The sequence below is a fragment of the Acipenser ruthenus genome, chromosome 7 (assembly GCF_902713425.1).
Source record: "Acipenser ruthenus chromosome 7, fAciRut3.2 maternal haplotype, whole genome shotgun sequence".
In the NCBI taxonomy this organism is placed as follows: Eukaryota; Metazoa; Chordata; class Actinopteri; order Acipenseriformes; family Acipenseridae; genus Acipenser; species Acipenser ruthenus.
In genome coordinates this window covers 52189145-52201195 of record NC_081195.1, presented here as the reverse complement: position 1 = coordinate 52201195, position 12051 = coordinate 52189145, and positions in this window count along the sequence as shown.

Below are 12051 nucleotides of genomic sequence, written 5' to 3'. Positions count from 1 at the left end.
AGGTATGACTTTAAGTCTATGACATTATTATTTATTGATTTTATTTTGTTTTATTTCTTTGATCACCAACTGCCACCACAACACACTCGTTTTTTTATGCAGTACTCCTGACGAACTTCACCCATTGCCCGCATCGTACCGGCTCTTAAGGTAACTTGTGTTGGAGCAGCAGGACAAGCTCGCCATCCCGCCCGCTGCTTTCCTGCATTAATGCTCACCAAAACACAACGCACCCAGGGGAGAGATACCATGGTAAATAGGTAACCTATTTACCATGGTATCCCTCCCCTGCGGCGGCTGGCTGCTCTTGATCTCCGTGAACGCACCCGCTGTCACATTGAAGCGCTTGAAAACACAGCACAACATTCCCTAATAACACTTGCAATGCATTATGACTTCAAAGGTATGACTTTAAGTCTATGACATTATTATTTATTGATTTTATTTTGTTTTATTTCTTTGATCACCAACTGCCACGACAACACACTCGTTTTTTTTATGCAGTACTCCTGACGAACTTCACCAATTGACCGCATCGTACCGGCTCTTAAGGTAGCTTGTGTTGGAGCAGCAGGACAAGCTCGCCATCCCGCCCGCTGCTTTCCTGCATTATTGCTCACCAAAACCGTTCGCCGAAACAAAAATAGGTAAATATGTAACCTATTTACCATGGTATCTCTCCCCTGGGTGCCTTGTGTTTTGCGCCGGCTGCTCTTGATCTCCGTGAACGCACCCGCTGTCTCCAAACCTTGCAGAGCAGCACATTGAAGCGCTTGAAAACACAGCACAACATTCCCTAATAACACTTGCAATGCATTATGACTTCAAAGGTATGACTTTAAGTCTATGACATTATTATTTATTGATTTTATTTTGTTTTATTTCTTTGATCACCAACTGCCACCACAACATACTCGTTTTTTTACGCAGTACTCCTGACGAACTTCACCCATTGCCCGCATCGTACCGGCTCTTAAGGTAACTTGTGTTGGAGCAGCAGGACAAGCTCGCCATCCCGCCCGCTGCTTTCCTGCATTAATGCTCACCAAAACACAACGCACCCAGGGGAGAGATACCATGGTAAATAGGTAACCTATTTACCATGGTATCCCTCCCCTGCGGCGGCTGGCTGCTCTTGATCTCCGTGAACGCACCCGCTGTCACATTGAAGCGCTTGAAAACACAGCACAACATTCCCTAATAACACTTGCAATGCATTATGACTTCAAAGGTATGACTTTAAGTCTATGACATTATTATTTATTGATTTTATTTTGTTTTATTTCTTTGATCACCAACTGCCACGACAACACACTCGTTTTTTTATGCAGTACTCCTGACGAACTTCACCAATTGACCGCATCGTACCGGCTCTTAAGGTAGCTTCTGTTGGAGCAGCAGGACAAGCTCGCCATCCCGCCCGCTGCTTTCCTGCATTATTGCTCACCAAAACCGTTCGCCGAAACAAAAATAGGTAAATATGTAACCTATTTACCATGGTATCTCTCCCCTGGGTGCCTTGTGTTTTGCGCCGGCTGCTCTTGATCTCCATGAACTCACCCGCTGTCTCCAAACCTTGCAGAGCAGCACATTGAAGCGCTTGAAAACACAGCACAACATTCCCTAATAACACTTGCAATGCATTATGACTTCAAAGGTATGACTTTAAGTCTATGACATTATTATTTATTGATTTTATTTTGTTTTATTTCTTTGATCACCAACTGCCACCACAACACACTCGTTTTTTTATGCAGTACTCCTGACGAACTTCACCCATTGCCCGCATCGTACCGGCTCTTAAGGTAACTTGTGTTGGAGCAGCAGGACAAGCTCGCCATCCCGCCCGCTGCTTTCCTGCATTAATGCTCACCAAAACACAACGCACCCAGGGGAGAGATACCATGGTAAATAGGTAACCTATTTACCATGGTATCCCTCCCCTGCGGCGGCTGGCTGCTCTTGATCTCCGTGAACGCACCCGCTGTCACATTGAAGCGCTTGAAAACACAGCACAACATTCCCTAATAACACTTGCAATGCATTATGGCTTCAAAGGTATGACTTTAAGTCTATGACATTATTATTTATTGATTTTATTTTGTTTTATTTCTTTGATCACCAACTGCCACGACAACACACTCGTTTTTTTTATGCAGTACTCCTGACGAACTTCACCAATTGACCGCATCGTACTGGCTCTTAAGGTAGCTTGTGTTGGAGCAGCAGGACAAGCTCGCCATCCCGCCCGCTGCTTTCCTGCATTATTGCTCACCAAAACCGTTCGCCGAAACAAAAATAGGTAAATATGTAACCTATTTACCATGGTATCTCTCCCCTGGGTGCCTTGTGTTTTGCGCCGGCTGCTCTTCATCTCCGTGAACGCACCCGCTGTCTCCAAACCTTGCAGAGCAGCACATTGAAGCGCTTGAAAACACAGCACAACATTCTCTAATAACACTTGCAATGCATAATGACTTCAAAGGTATGGCTTTAAGTCTATGACATTATTATTTATTGATTTTATTTTGTTTTATTTCTTTGATCACCAACTGCCACGACAACACACTCGTTTTTTTATGCAGTACTCCTGACGAACTTCACCCATTGCCTGCATCGTACCGACTCTTAAGCTAGCTTGTGTTGGAGCAGCAGGACAAGCTCGCCATCCCGCCCGCTGCTTTCCTGCATTAATGCTCACCAAAACACAACGCACCCAGGGGAGAGATACCATGGTAAATAGGTAACCTATTTACCATGGTATCCCTCCCCTGCGGCGGCTGGCTGCTCTTGATCTCCGTGAACGCACCCGCTGTCACATTGAAGCGCTTGAAAACACAGCACAACATTCCCTAATAACACTTGCAATGCATTATGACTTCAAAGGTATGACTTTAAGTCTATGACATTATTATTTATTGATTTTATTTTGTTTTATTTCTTTGATCACAACTGCCACGACAACACACTCGTTTTTTTATGCAGTACCCCTGACGAACTTCACCCATTGCACGCATCGTACCGGCTCTTAAGGTAGCTTGTGTTGGAGCAGCAGGACAAGCTCGCCATCCCGCCCGCTGCTTTCCTGCATTAATGCTCACCAAAACACAACGCACCCAGGGGAGAGATACCATGGTAAATAGGTAACCTATTTACCATGGTATCCCCTGCGGCGGCTGCTCTTGATCTCCGGCTGCTCTTGATCTCCGTGAACGCACCCGCTGTCACATTGAAGCGCTTGAAAACACAGCACAACATTCCCTAATAACACTTGCAATGCATTATGACTTCAAAAGTATGACTTTAAGTCTATGACATTATTATTTATTGATTTTATTTTGTTTTATTTCTTTGATCACCAACTGCCACGACAACACACTCGTTTTTTTATGCAGTACTCCTGACGAACTTCACCAATTGACCGCATCGTACCGGCTCTTAAGGTAGCTTCTGTTGGAGCAGCAGGACAAGCTCGCCATCCAGCCCGCTGCTTTCCTGCATTATTGCTCACCAAAACCGTTCGCCGAAACAAAAATAGGTAAATCTGTAACCTATTTACCATGGTATCTCTCCCCTGGGTGCCTTGTGTTTTGCGCCGGCTGCTCTTGATCTCCGTGAACGCACCCGCTGTCTCCAAACCTTGCAGAGCAGCACATTGAAGTGCTTGAAAACACAGCACAACATTCCCTAATAACACATGCAATGCATTATGACTTCAAAAGTATGACTAAGTCTATGACATTATTATTTATTGATTTTATTTTGTTTTATTTCTTTGATCACCAACTGCCACCACAACACACTCGTTTTTTTATGCAGTACTCCTGACGAACTTCACCAATTGACCGCATCGTACCGGCTCTTAAGGTAGCTTCTGTTGGAGCAGCAGGACAAGCTCGCCATCCCGCCCGCTGCTTTCCTGCATTATTGCTCACCAAAACCGTTCGCCGAAACAAAAATAGGTAAATATGTAACCTATTTACCGTGGTATCTCTCCCCTGGGTGCCTTGTGTTTTGCGCCGGCTGCTCTTGATCTCCGTGAACGCACCCGCTGTCTCCAAACCTTGCAGAGCAGCACATTGAAGCGCTTGAAAACACAGCACAACATTCCCTAATAACACTTGCAATGCATTATGACTTCAAAAGTATGACTTTAAGTCTATGACATTATTATTTATTGATTTTATTTTGTTTTATTTCTTTGATCACCAACTGCCACGACAACACACTCGTTTTTTTATGCAGTACTCCTGACGAACTTCACCAATTGACCGCATCGTACCGGCTCTTAAGGTAGCTTGTGTTGGAGCAGCAGGACAAGCTCGCCATCCCGCCCGCTGCTTTCCTGCATTATTGCTCACCAAAACCGTTCGCCGAAACAAAAATAGGTAAATATGTAACCTATTTACCATGGTATCTCTCCCCTGGGTGCCTTGTGTTTTGCGCCGGCTGCTCTTGATCTCCGTGAACGCACCCGCTGTCTCCAAACCTTGCAGAGCAGCACATTGAAGCGCTTGAAAACACAGCACAACATTCCCTAATAACACTTGCAATGCATTATGACTTCAAAGGTATGACTTTAAGTCTATGACATTATTATTTATTGATTTTATTTTGTTTTATTTCTTTGATCACCAACTGCCACGACAACACACTCGTTTTTTTATGCAGTACTCCTGACGAACTTCACCAATTGACCGCATCGTACCGGCTCTTAAGGTAGCTTGTGTTGGAGCAGCAGGACAAGCTCGCCATCCCGCCCGCTGCTTTCCTGCATTATTGCTCACCAAAACCGTTCGCCGAAACAAAAATAGGTAAATATGTAACCTATTTACCATGGTATCTCTCCCCTGGGTGCCTTGTGTTTTGCGCCGGCTGCTCTTGATCTCCGTGAACGCACCCGCTGTCTCCAAACCTTGCAGAGCAGCACATTGAAGCGCTTGAAAACACAGCACAACATTCCCTAATAACACTTGCAATGCATTATGACTTCAAAGGTATGACTTTAAGTCTATGACATTATTATTTATTGATTTTATTTTGTTTTATTTCTTTGATCACCAACTGCCACCACAACACACTCGTTTTTTTATGCAGTACTCCTGACGAACTTCACCCATTGCCCGCATCGTACCGGCTCTTAAGGTAACTTGTGTTGGAGCAGCAGGACAAGCTCGCCATCCCGCCCGCTGCTTTCCTGCATTAATGCTCACCAAAACACAACGCACCCAGGGGAGAGATACCATGGTAAATAGGTAACCTATTTACCATGGTATCCCTCCCCTGCGGCGGCTGGCTGCTCTTGATCTCCGTGAACGCACCCGCTGTCACATTGAAGCGCTTGAAAACACAGCACAACATTCCCTAATAACACTTGCAATGCATTATGACTTCAAAGGTATGACTTTAAGTCTATGACATTATTATTTATTGATTTTATTTTGTTTTATTTCTTTGATCACCAACTGCCACGACAACACACTCGTTTTTTTTATGCAGTACTCCTGACGAACTTCACCAATTGACCGCATCGTACCGGCTCTTAAGGTAGCTTGTGTTGGAGCAGCAGGACAAGCTCGCCATCCCGCCCGCTGCTTTCCTGCATTATTGCTCACCAAAACCGTTCGCCGAAACAAAAATAGGTAAATATGTAACCTATTTACCATGGTATCTCTCCCCTGGGTGCCTTGTGTTTTGCGCCGGCTGCTCTTGATCTCCGTGAACGCACCCGCTGTCTCCAAACCTTGCAGAGCAGCACATTGAAGCGCTTGAAAACACAGAACAACATTCCCTAATAACACTTGCAATGCATTATGACTTCAAAGGTATGACTTTAAGTCTATGACATTATTATTTATTGATTTTATTTTGTTTTATTTCTTTGATCACCAACTGCCACCACAACACACTCGTTTTTTTATGCAGTACTCCTGACGAACTTCACCCATTGCCCGCATCGTACCGGCTCTTAAGGTAACTTGTGTTGGAGCAGCAGGACAAGCTCGCCATCCCGCCCGCTGCTTTCCTGCATTAATGCTCACCAAAACACAACGCACCCAGGGGAGAGATACCATGGTAAATAGGTAACCTATTTACCATGGTATCCCTCCCCTGCGGCGGCTGGCTGCTCTTGATCTCCGTGAACGCACCCGCTGTCACATTGAAGCGCTTGAAAACACAGCACAACATTCCCTAATAACACTTGCAATGCATTATGACTTCAAAGGTATGACTTTAAGTCTATGACATTATTATTTATTGATTTTATTTTGTTTTATTTCTTTGATCACCAACTGCCACGACAACACACTCGTTTTTTTATGCAGTACTCCTGACGAACTTCACCAATTGACCGCATCGTACCGGCTCTTAAGGTAGCTTGTGTTGGAGCAGCAGGACAAGCTCGCCATCCCGCCCGCTGCTTTCCTGCATTATTGCTCACCAAAACCGTTCGCCGAAACAAAAATAGGTAAATATGTAACCTATTTACCATGGTATCTCTCCCCTGGGTGCCTTGTGTTTTGCACCGGCTGCTCTTGATCTCCGTGAACGCACCCGCTGTCTCCAAACCTTGCAGAGCAGCACATTGAAGCGCTTGAAAACACAGCACAACATTCCCTAATAACACTTGCAATGCATTATGACTTCAAAGGTATGACTTTAAGTCTATGACATTATTATTTATTGATTTTATTTTGTTTTATTTCTTTGATCACCAACTGCCACGACAACACACTCGTTTTTTTATGCAGTACTCCTGACGAACTTCACCAATTGACCGCATCGTACCGGCTCTTAAGGTAGCTTGTGTTGGAGCAGCAGGACAAGCTCGCCATCCCGCCCGCTGCTTTCCTGCATTATTGCTCACCAAAACCGTTCGCCGAAACAAAAATAGGTAAATATGTAACCTATTTACCATGGTATCTCTCCCCTGGGTGCCTTGTGTTTTGCGCCGGCTGCTCTTGATCTCCGTGAACGCACCCGCTGTCTCCAAACCTTGCAGAGCAGCACATTGAAGCGCTTGAAAACACAGCACAACATTCCCTAATAACACTTGCAATGCATTATGACTTCAAAGGTATGACTTTAAGTCTATGACATTATTATTTATTGATTTTATTTTGTTTTATTTCTTTGATCACCAACTGCCACCACAACACACTCGTTTTTTTATGCAGTACTCCTGACGAACTTCACCCATTGCCCGCATCGTACCGGCTCTTAAGGTAACTTGTGTTGGAGCAGCAGGACAAGCTCGCCATCCCGCCCGCTGCTTTCCTGCATTAATGCTCACCAAAACACAACGCACCCAGGGGAGAGATACCATGGTAAATAGGTAACCTATTTACCATGGTATCCCTCCCCTGCGGCGGCTGGCTGCTCTTGATCTCCGTGAACGCACCCGCTGTCACATTGAAGCGCTTGAAAACACAGCACAACATTCCCTAATAACACTTGCAATGCATTATGACTTCAAAGGTATGACTTTAAGTCTATGACATTATTATTTATTGATTTTATTTTGTTTTATTTCTTTGATCACCAACTGCCACGACAACACACTCGTTTTTTTATGCAGTACTCCTGACGAACTTCACCAATTGACCGCATCGTACCGGCTCTTAAGGTAGCTTGTGTTGGAGCAGCAGGACAAGCTCGCCATCCCGCCCGCTGCTTTCCTGCATTATTGCTCACCAAAACCGTTCGCCGAAACAAAAATAGGTAAATCTGTAACCTATTTACCATGGTATCTCTCCCCTGGGTGCCTTGTGTTTTGCGCCGGCTGCTCTTGATCTCCGTGAACGCACCCGCTGTCTCCAAACCTTGCAGAGCAGCACATTGAAGCGCTTGAAAACACAGCACAACATTCTCTAATAACACTTGCAATGCATAATGACTTCAAAGGTATGGCTTAAAGTCTATGACATTATTATTTATTGATTTTATTTTGTTTTATTTCTTTGATCACCAACTGCCACCACAACACACTCGTTTTTTTATGCAGTACTCCTGACGAACTTCACCCATTGCCCGCATCGTACCGGCTCTTAAGGTAGCTTGTGTTGGAGCAGCAGGACAAGCTTGCCATCCCGCCCGCTGCTTTCCTGCATTAATGCTCACCAAAACACAACGCACCCAGGGGAGAGATACCATGGTAAATAGGTAACCTATTTACCATGGTATCCCTCCCCTGCGGCGGCTGGCTGCTCTTGATCTCCGTGAACGCACCCGCTGTCACATTGAAGCGCTTGAAAACACAGCACAACATTCCCTAATAACACTTGCAATGCATTATGACTTCAAAGGTATGACTTTAAGTCTATGACATTATTATTTATTGATTTTATTTTGTTTTATTTCTTTGATCACCAACTGCCACGACAACACACTCGTTTTTTTATGCAGTACTCCTGACGAACTTCACCAATTGACCGCATCGTACCGGCTCTTAAGGTAGCTTGTGTTGGAGCAGCAGGACAAGCTCGCCATCCCGCCCGCTGCTTTCCTGCATTATTGCTCACCAAAACCGTTCGCCGAAACAAAAATAGGTAAATATGTAACCTATTTACCATGGTATCCCTCCCCTGCGGCGGCTGGCTGCTCTTGATCTCCGTGAACGCACCCGCTGTCACATTGAAGCGCTTGAAAACACAGCACAACATTCCCTAATAACACTTGCAATGCATTATGACTTCAAAGGTATGACTTTAAGTCTATGACATTATTATTTATTGATTTTATTTTGTTTTATTTCTTTGATCACCAACTGCCACCACAACACACTCGTTTTTTTATGCAGTACTCCTGACGAACTTCACCCATTGCCCGCATCGTACCGGCTCTTAAGGTAACTTGTGTTGGAGCAGCAGGACAAGCTCGCCATCCCGCCCGCTGCTTTCCTGCATTAATGCTCACCAAAACACAACGCACCCAGGGGAGAGATACCATGGTAAATAGGTAACCTATTTACCATGGTATCCCTCCCCTGCGGCGGCTGGCTGCTCTTGATCTCCGTGAACGCACCCGCTGTCACATTGAAGCGCTTGAAAACACAGCACAACATTCCCTAATAACACTTGCAATGCATTATGACTTCAAAGGTATGACTTTAAGTCTATGACATTATTATTTATTGATTTTATTTTGTTTTATTTCTTTGATCACCAACTGCCACGACAACACACTCGTTTTTTTATGCAGTACTCCTGACGAACTTCACCAATTGACCGCATCGTACCGGCTCTTAAGGTAGCTTGTGTTGGAGCAGCAGGACAAGCTCGCCATCCCGCCCTCTGCTTTCCTGCATTATTGCTCACCAAAACCGTTCGCCGAAACAAAAATAGGTAAATATGTAACCTATTTACCATGGTATCTCTCCCCTGGGTGCCTTGTGTTTTGCACCGGCTGCTCTTGATCTCCGTGAACGCACCCGCTGTCTCCAAACCTTGCAGAGCAGCACATTGAAGCGCTTGAAAACACAGCACAACATTCCCTATTAACACTTGCAATGCATTATGACTTCAAAGGTATGACTTTAAGTCTATGACATTATTATTTATTGATTTTATTTTGTTTTATTTCTTTGATCACCAACTGCCACGACAACACACTCGTTTTTTTATGCAGTACTCCTGACGAACTTCACCAATTGACCGCATCGTACCGGCTCTTAAGGTAGCTTGTGTTGGAGCAGCAGGACAAGCTCGCCATCCCGCCCGCTGCTTTCCTGCATTATTGCTCACCAAAACCGTTCGCCGAAACAAAAATAGGTAAATATGTAACCTATTTACCATGGTATCTCTCCCCTGGGTGCCTTGTGTTTTGCGCCGGCTGCTCTTGATCTCCGTGAACGCACCCGCTGTCTCCAAACCTTGCAGAGCAGCACATTGAAGCGCTTGAAAACACAGCACAACATTCCCTAATAACACTTGCAATGCATTATGACTTCAAAGGTATGACTTTAAGTCTATGACATTATTATTTATTGATTTTATTTTGTTTTATTTCTTTGATCACCAACTGCCACCACAACACACTCGTTTTTTTATGCAGTACTCCTGACGAACTTCACCCATTGCCCGCATCGTACCGGCTCTTAAGGTAACTTGTGTTGGAGCAGCAGGACAAGCTCGCCATCCCGCCCGCTGCTTTCCTGCATTAATGCTCACCAAAACACAACGCACCCAGGGGAGAGATACCATGGTAAATAGGTAACCTATTTACCATGGTATCCCTCCCCTGCGGCGGCTGGCTGCTCTTGATCTCCGTGAACGCACCCGCTGTCACATTGAAGCGCTTGAAAACACAGCACAACATTCCCTAATAACACTTGCAATGCATTATGACTTCAAAGGTATGACTTTAAGTCTATGACATTATTATTTATTGATTTTATTTTGTTTTATTTCTTTGATCACCAACTGCCACCACAACACACTCGTTTTTTTATGCAGTACTCCTGACGAACTTCACCAATTGCCCGCATCGTACCGGCTCTTAAGGTAACTTGTGTTGGAGCAGCAGGACAAGCTCGCCATCCCGCCCGCTGCTTTCCTGCATTAATGCTCACCAAAACACAACGCACCCAGGGGAGAGATACCATGGTAAATAGGTAACCTATTTACCATGGTATCCCTCCCCTGCGGCAGCTGCTCTTGATCTCCGGCTGCTCTTGATCTCCGTGAACGCACCCGCTGTCACATTGAAGCGCTTGAAAACACAGCACAACATTCCCTAATAACACTTGCAATGCATTATGACTTCAAAGGTATGACTTTAAGTCTATGACATTATTATTTATTGATTTTATTTTGTTTTATTTCTTTGATCACCAACTGCCACCACAACACACTCGTTTTTTTATGCAGTACTCCTGACGAACTTCACCCATTGCCCACATCGTACCGGCTCTTAAGGTAACTTGTGTTGGAGCAGCAGGACAAGCTCGCCATCCCCCCCGCTGCTTTCCTGCATTAATGCTCACCAAAACACAACGCACCCAGGGGAGAGATACCATGGTAAATAGGTAACCTATTTACCATGGTATCCCTCCCCTGCGGCGGCTGGCTGCTCTTGATCTCCGTGAACGCACCCGCTGTCACATTGAAGCGCTTGAAAACACAGCACAACATTCCCTAATAACACTTGCAATGCATTATGACTTCAAAGGTATGACTTTAAGTCTATGACATTATTATTTATTGATTTTATTTTGTTTTATTTCTTTGATCACCAACTGCCACGACAACACACTCGTTTTTTTTATGCAGTACTCCTGACGAACTTCACCAATTGACCGCATCGTACCGGCTCTTAAGGTAGCTTGTGTTGGAGCAGCAGGAAAAGCTCGCCATCCCGCCCGCTGCTTTCCTGCATTATTGCTCACCAAAACCGTTCGCCGAAACAAAAATAGGTAAATATGTAACCTATTTACCATGGTATCTCTCCCCTGGGTGCCTTGTGTTTTGCGCCGGCTGCTCTTGATCTCCGTGAACGCACCCGCTGTCTCCAAACCTTGCAGAGCAGCACATTGAAGCGCTTGAAAACACAGAACAACATTCCCTAATAACACTTGCAATGCATTATGACTTCAAAGGTATGACTTTAAGTCTATGACATTATTATTTATTGATTTTATTTTGTTTTATTTCTTTGATCACCAACTGCCACCACAACACACTCGTTTTTTTATGCAGTACTCCTGACGAACTTCACCCATTGCCCGCATCGTACCGGCTCTTAAGGTAACTTGTGTTGGAGCAGCAGGACAAGCTCGCCATCCCGCCCGCTGCTTTCCTGCATTAATGCTCACCAAAACACAACGCACCCAGGGGAGAGATACCATGGTAAATAGGTAACCTATTTACCATGGTATCCCTCCCCTGCGGCGGCTGGCTGCTCTTGATCTCCGTGAACGCACCCGCTGTCACATTGAAGCGCTTGAAAACACAGCACAACATTCCCTAATAACACTTGCAATGCATTATGACTTCAAAGGTATGACTTTAAGTCTATGACATTATTATTTATTGATTTTATTTTGTTTTATTT